Genomic DNA, 8,185 nt, shown 5'->3' on the forward strand with positions numbered 1-8,185 from the left:
GCTCAAGTGGGTCCAGTAACGTCTCCATTGTGAGACTTGTTGTTTCTGTGTTTGGCATATTGAATACGTCACGGGTAGCATGCCAGGCTTTGCCCTGTGGGTGTAGATACAACGTATAAAAATATATATTTTTAAAAAGATAATGGCAGGGTGTTTAAGAACCATAAATCACAGATCTTTGTTTTTTTTGGGGGGGGGTTAAACTTTAATGCATACATTTCAGTCATACAATGATCGAGTACCCATCCCTCCACCCACAGTGCCCATTCTCCACCACCAATGTTCCCAGTATCCCTCCCACCCACCCCTATTCTCCTTCCCCCACCTCCCGCTTCTGTGGTAGGTGCATTCCCTTTTACTCTCTCTCCTTTAGAGTGTTGTGGTTTGCAACACAGGCATTAAGAGGCCATCATGTTTGGTCTATAGTCTACCTTCAGCACACATCTCCCATCCTGAGCGGGCCCTCCAAGCATCCTTTACTTGTTGGTCCCTTCTCTATCTGAGCTGCCTTTTCCCCCCTGCATGGGAGGCCAGCTTCCAAGCCAAAATCACAGATCTTTAAATCCATGGTTGCGCCAGACCCAATTAGATCAGCTTCTGTGAATCTTACTAGTGAGAAAGCAGCATCATCAGAAATAGTAATGGGAATGAACAGAAACTTCCTCAATAAAGACATACAAATAGCCAAAAGGAAAATGAAAACAAAAGAAAAGAAATAGTGATGGGCTTGAAGGCAGTGCGACCTCCAAGCAAAACAGACACATCCACTGATTTCACAATTTAATTCAGGTCTCAATTAAAATGCAAAGAAAACTTCCACACTTTGACCTCCAACCTCCTCTCCCTTTGGTAACGTCACCAAGGCCCAGACTCCCACTCCGGCTCTGTCCTCTTGCCCAACACACTGTCCTCTCCAGGCTCCCTGTAGGTCAGCCTGGACTCCTGAGCCAGAGGGTAGCAACATCTTAGACTCCGAACAGACCGAGCAAAGGGCAGACAGAACGCCAGCACAGACACGGGGGCCCACATCGTGTCCTGGGGAGATGCAGAGGCGCCGAGGGAACATCCTGACATCCCTCCTAGCACAGGCCGCTGGTGGGCACAGAGCCACCCCACCCCCAAGGTGCACGCACTGCCATGAATAGCCACAGCATGGGGAACTGCCGGGAGTCCGGGTCATGGCACAGCCAGCGGGACCGGCAAGGAGAGGGCTTCTGCACCCTGAGAAGCCCCCAGGAACTCAGACGTGCACCTCACTGAGTGAAAAAAAGGCACTATCGTGTCACCTTCCGACTGGGACATTCCAGAACCTTCAGAGCTATGGACAGGAGGAGGGGCCGGCAAGCCAGGGGTTCTAGCTCCAGGGGGCTCAAGGCCAGGAAACTGCCCTGTGCCACCCAGCAGGCTGGGCCTGAGCTCTGCCAGCCGCCCTGGCACTCCAGTTGGGAGCCAGAGAGGGCGCGGTTGGCTGCGCCCCCTCCTCTGGAAACTGCTTGGGGCTGGAAACTCTTATCTGCCATCACTCGCCTCTGCCAGGGCTCAGCCGGGTCTGCCTGTCTTGCTGCGGGCCAAGTCCAGGCATGACTCAGCCTCCCTCCCTGCCAACACCCAGAGCCGAGTGCAGGGGTGGGGGGCGGCAGGCACCGCCCCTGTCACGGGAGGGAATGGAGTGGGGCTCTCCTTTCTCCCCACCTTCCCTCCTGCTTCCACCACTCCGGGGCAGTGCCCCCTAGGGAGGGGCTGGAGGGAAGAGCCAGCCCCGGGTGGGGTGGCTGCAGAGGGTCCCTAGGCCAGCCAACAGGGCCAACCCACCTGTCAGTCATGCCAGGACAGAAGCCCCTGCACCCTACCTCGTACCTGTGCCACGACCCTGCCCCCACCCACTTGAGGACCCTCTCCCTGCAGTGCCACCCACCCACCCCCATGCCCCCAGAACTTTCCGTGAGCTTCTTGGTTACAGAAACAGACAAGTGTGCGCTTGGCCTCTGCTGACCTGGAAGCACACCGGCAGCCTGTGTGGAACTTTCCATGATGGCTTCCAGAAGTTTCTAAAACGAGCCTGCTCAATGAGGGTGCGACTGACCCAGGCAAAGTGTAGTGCCTGGAACTCTGACTCTGCTTCTGCTCACACAGTTGGGTCCCCCCACTTGGACCATCCCTTCTGCACACGCTCATCCTCGAGACCCAGATTAACCCAGAAGGTTCTAGGTCACTCAGCATTCTGACACTGCATCAGCCAGCCCCCACCAGGAGAGCGATGACACCGAGCACGGCCAGCGGGAAGGGTCTCTTTCAACAGGTCTCACAGGCACCTTTGCTGACTGAGCCAGGAAGTCTGAGTCGGCTCCCCGGGGACAGAGCCTGGACCGCAGGCTCTGGCCTCACTGGGCCCCAAGTGGCAGCCTCCCAGGGCACAGGGCTGTTCTCGGATCAAAGAAATGAAAGGGAGGTGACACAGCTCCTTCCCAGACACCCGCCCTGCTCCCGGCCTACGGATGGTGACAAGGGGAGGCCACTCAAGCTACCACAGCCAAGTTCCCAGCACACTGGCCACAGAAGCGGGCACCTCCCCAGACCTCAAGAGATGCTGGCTCAGCACTGCCGGGTAAACGGCTCCCCTGGAATCCAGAGGACGATCGTGTTTGGTTTTGCTACAAGACAGATTTCTCTGCAACTTGCTGGGCAGCAGCAAACAATGAATCTAGGTCCCCACCGTTGAGCTGGGCTGTCAGATTGTAGCCATCACCGTGGGTGATGGCCTGGATGGGCCTGGGGACCCCTGAATGAGCACCAAACCGGGGGCACCAATCAGGAGACATTTCAGGGAAACCGAGGGTGGTGTCCCAGGTCCCAGAGGCCAAGCCTGAGACGCTGCCCTTTGGCCCTGCTTCCTGCGCCCAGTGGACACAGGAACAAGCTGGTCATCAACACCCAGCCTTGCTCAACCTCACTGCTCTCACGGGAGGGCTGAGCTGGGCCTGAAGCAGCCACAGACTGAGAACCTGGCTGGGGCCACTGACAGAGTGCTCCCCCACGCCCTGTCCTCACTTCCCTCCTCCTTCCCCGCCCTCCTCCCTCGCCTGTTCCCCTCCCCCCCCCCCCCCCCCGCACACACACACACCCTGGGCCCCACCATCGAGGCCAGACCTGGGCACGGACCTGGTTTGAGACAGCCCAGAAGACGTGGGCACCCGCCTAACAGAGGGCTGAGCCATCGGGGGACCAGGACACAAGCTCACTGTCCCACTTCTCCCCACTCTGCCCTACACACACACACACACACACACACACACACACACACACACACACGGACATGCACGCACACACACGGACATGCACGCACACACACATACACACACACCGCACACCTTCCACGCTACCTTATTTATTCTGGCAGCGGGCGCTAATGGGCACACAGTGCTGGGAGCAGGGGGGGTCCCAGACCCGTGCTCCCCCTCTCCATCCTGCTCACACCTGCCCCATCCTCTGTGGGGCAATGATTCAGGGACATCATGTTCCAGAGGTGCCATTGTCCCCGATCCTGCAGCCTGAGGGTGCTCCCAGGGGCAGGTGGGGAGACACCCGTGCCCCACTGGGAAGCGCTGCAGGACACTCCCCGGCTGTGGCTGCCAAGCTGAAGCCCCCACAGATGCCTGTGGTGAGTGGAGGAGTCCAGCACACACCGCAGCTCGGGCAAGCATGCTGCAGTCTTTCCAGAACACAGTCGAGTGGGAGAGATAAAGCCCTTCCGGCCTCCTCCAGGGCTGATACCACCCAGTTCCCAACAGGAAATCCCTCTGCCTCATGGAAACCTCTGCCTCACCGAGGGGAAGTACCAGGCCTGCTCCCTCCGCCCTGGTGTTGGGATACCTACAGGGACGCTTCCCAGCCTCCAGGACACGGACCAGCTCAAACCCACCGTCCCATCCCCAGTATGAAAGCCCCCGAGGCTCTGCCCTCCCAGCTCTTCCTAGAGGTGCCCAGTGCCCACCAGGGGGACTGGCAGATGCTGGGACTCCCTGTGGCCCAGGTCCTGAGCACTGAAAGTGTGCTATTTGCTTGGGGCCTAGAGCACTCCTGGCAGGATTCAGGGCACCATATGTGGTGCCGGGGACAAACCAGGCTGGGTAGCACACGAGGCAAGTGTCTAAGCCACTGCACTGTCTTTCCCACCCGAATCTCAGGAGATGCAACGTATTGGCATCCGCTCCTCCAGGCTGGCTTCAGCTCCTGTTCATTCTGCCCATAGCATCCTCCCTCAGCACATTGGCATACACCTCCTCTGATCTGGAACCTTCCATGGTCTCCTAGCAGAGAACATGGATGGATGGGTGGGTAGATTGGTGTGGGTGGATGGGTGGCTACATGGGTAGATGGATGGATGCTTGGGTTGATGGGTCACTGGACGGGTGAGTGGGTGGGTCATTGTGTGAGACACGGATGAATAGATGGTTGGGTGAAATGATAGTCAGGGCAATGGGTAGGTGGATGAATGACTAGGCTGAGGGGTAGATGAAAGGCTGAGTAGATGGGCACAAGGGTGAGTATGTAGGTAGATATGTAGAATGAGTGAATTAATATGTGGATGGATGGGTGGGTGGGTGGGTGGATAGATGGATAGATGGATGAATGGGTAGGGGGGTAGATGGATGGTAGATGGGTAGATGTTGGTAGATGGGTGGGTACATGGGTCAACAGTGGGCAGATGGGTGGGTAGATGTTACCATGTGACTTTGCCACGAGCATCACCTCTGCCATACTCTCATGACCACAGGCTCTGACTACAGTTCCTCAGGCCTAATGACTGGCACATTTTTCTGAAGATCTCCCTTCACCTAGGTCAAAGGTCTACCCAACAGGGGGCAATTCCCTAACCCCAGTTCCCTATCTGCTGCCGTTCCTGGTATCCGGTGTCACTGGGTGGCAAGTGGGTTCTGGGATTGGTGGGTTGCCAAGCAGAGCAGCATCTGTTATGAGTGACTCAGAATCCACTGTGCAACTAAGCTCCCCCCGCAGGGCTGGCACAGCCAGGGTCCTTCCCCGGCAATTCCCGCGCTCTGCCAGTCTGCCCAGTGGGGCAAGGGCCGGGCCGGGCGAGGGGCATCTGGAGCGTCTCAGGTTCCAGGGACGCTTGCAGCCTTGTTCTGCAGTTTTGGTCCTCAACCAGGAATGTCACAAAGGTGGCCAGACTTGGGCCCAGTCCAAAAGGGGGCTCCCACAGGAGGGGGTAATTGGAGCACTGAGAGCCAAGCCCGGAGCCCACTCACACTTCCTGTCCTCACTATGCAGCCAGACCCCAGACTGTACTGGCCCCGGTTGGCAAGGCAGAGGTGGGGTGGTGAGTGTGCGCCAGTGCTGAGGGCATGCCAGCTGCCACGAAGAGGAGAACTGACCCAGGGGTCAACACTGCAGGTCAGCAGGCAGACGCAGCAGAGGGGGGGTCTGGGCCTCCAGAGGGGAGCAGAACTGTGAGATGCGGGTGGGGTACAGGAGCCCTGCAGCAGGAGCAAGGCTGGCCAAGGCCACCCCACATCCTCTGCAGAAGGGAAGGGGCCCTCGTCGTCAACCCAAACCTGAAGGCGGATGGAGCAATCCTCCCAATTAGCCCTGTCGACCTGGAAGTGCCTTCCAGGGAGTGAGTCAGAATCTGCTCTGGGAGACTGTTTGGGAGCAGCATGGGGGCGCCAGGGACCTGGCATTGGGGGGATCTGCCCTAGAACCCAGCCATTGGCATGTGCAGGGTGCATCTTACAGGGCCCCCTCTTGGCCCTTAGGGGGTATTCCAGGGATCAGCACGGCGAATGGGGAGCAATGAGGGCACTGGCTTCCGTTCAGAGGTCTCGCTCTGGGCCCTGGGACAGTTACCCCGCTCCCCAGCTAAGGGGTACAGATACAGCCAGCGGCCCCTCCCATGCCCGCAGGCATGCTGACCACCCAGCCACTGACTTGTAGGTTGCAGATCAGGGGACTTCCAGATCAGCCCCTAAAGGGGGCTCCCATTCCTACAGCAAATCTCTCCACTCTCGCCCCCTTCTCTCTTCCTCCTTAGAGAGGCAGGAAAGAGGCCAAGCAACCAGCTGACCTGGGGTGAAGGTCAGGGCTACTGCAGAGGGAGCCCCCTCTTCTCCCTGGGGCCCTGATGGTCTTAGCTGGATTCAGAGATCTATTCCCAGAGGCTGACAAGATCAGGGGAGCATTGGTAAGAACTGTCCAGGTTGTCAAGGCCTCCTGGGGCTATGGCCTCCCAGTTTTGGAAAGCTTCCTGGAGGAGGAAGCATTTGATCATGCCCTTGGCTCATTGGTTCTGGGAACAGATGGAAACTAGACCTAGAGGGAATCTGACCAAGAGAGCAGGTGGGTTGGTGTTCGGATTTCAGCATGCTCGTGTAGATGAACAGTTCTCTGTCAAATGGGATGGGATAAAGGAGGTCACCTAGAATCATCTTCGATCAACAAACACAGCTCAGAGGGTCCACAGTTGAAGTTTGGATACCTTGGTTTCCCCCAGGGCTCTGTCCCCCCCCCCCCCCCCGCCTCCCCAGGCTCTCTGCTCACCAGACACTTGATGGCTTCATGGGTGATTTTCACTTGAGTGTGTCCCAAACACCTAAAATACACAGACTCACCTTTCCTGAGCCAGCTGACCGCACTTGTGAGCAGTGAGGGCAGAACAGACAACAGGAAGCACTCACCGATGTGAGGCGGATGCCACCCCGTCCTGAAGTCCAGCACACCTGGCCCACTGTCAGCTCTGATTCTCGAGACAACCCACTCTTTGCCCAGAGCAGAGAGCCAGGCAGGCAAGCGGGCATCAGTGGGTCGTGGGAGGAAGGGCAGTCGGCACTGAGCACGCCCCCAGGAACACCCTCAGCTGAACCAGGTGTGAGTGGAGCCCTGGAAGCTGCTAGGACACCTGAGTGTGAGTCAGTAAACCCAGTGAACTCCCTTGAGGGCACTGGAGGGGCTGTTGTTGGGCCAGCACCCCTGACCCTGCCCAACCCCTTCAGAACTGGGAGGGGGCCGGGCTGGGGGGCTCTTTCCTGACAATCCTACAGCGAACAAGAGCGTCTGCGCCCAAGAGCCCAGCCCTCAGGCATGGCCCCCTTCTGCCCACCCAGAGCCACACCCGCTCTCCTGGGATACCCAGGCAAACTCTCAGCACCCGGTCAGTCACTGAATGCACAGTGTGCACACCGTTCCCTTCAGCCAGAGCTGCGTGCACACACATACACACACACACACACATGCAAACATGTACATGTGCTCACATATGTTACACACATGCATGTGCGCACAGTCACATAGGCATACTTATACATATGTATGCACACATGCAAGCACATACATGTATAAATGCTACATACATGCACATATGGCACGCTCAGACACGCACATACACATGCACACTTATACATACACATGCACTCACACAGATGCAAACATGTACATAGGCATGCACATTTACACACATGCATGCACAGATGTGTACACATGCACAGATACACTACACACATCATGCACACCTATACACCCATGCACACATGCATGCATGCTCACACAAACTTGGGGCCAGCACACAGCCCCTCCATGAGAACAGACAGAGCTCCCCAAGTCAGGCTGGCCCGACCCCCCTACTGCAGGGCGGGGTCCTGCAATTCTAATGGGGGCTGGGAGACCCCGAGCCCCACTCCAAGGCAGGGCCATGTGGGTCAGTGGGCGCCCAGGCAGAGGGGAGGGGCTGAGGAAGTGCAGGGGGTCCCCCTCCTCTCACGGGTACCCTGAAAGTGTCCCGTAGGGGAATTGAGACAAGGAAGAGCAGGGCCAGGCCCAGCGCCCACCCTGCCCCCCTCACCAGCCTCCGCCTGGGCACCAGCTGCTCCTGACAGCTGAAGCCTCGTAACCCCCAGATCAAGGCTGCGAGCTTCATCTTATGTGCCGGTCCATCTGTGGTCCTGACCCAAACCAAGCAGGTCCTGGGCCAGCGCGGCACATGTCCCCTCAGCCCCCGAGGCTGGGAGAGTGCAGAACTCCCACCCCGGCAGACACCGGCAGCACCATGAGATTCACGTTCCTTTATTTCCCCCCAGGGTCCACGGGGTGCTCAGAGCACTGGGGGCCGGGCAGCCCCTCGCACTCCAGTCTCAGCAGACCCCGCCACAGAGAGTCCGGCCCCGCCCTCCCCAAG

The sequence above is a fragment of the Sorex fumeus genome, unplaced genomic scaffold (assembly GCF_029834395.1).
Source record: "Sorex fumeus unplaced genomic scaffold, SorFum_2.1 ptg000026l, whole genome shotgun sequence".
In the NCBI taxonomy this organism is placed as follows: domain Eukaryota; kingdom Metazoa; phylum Chordata; class Mammalia; order Eulipotyphla; family Soricidae; genus Sorex; species Sorex fumeus.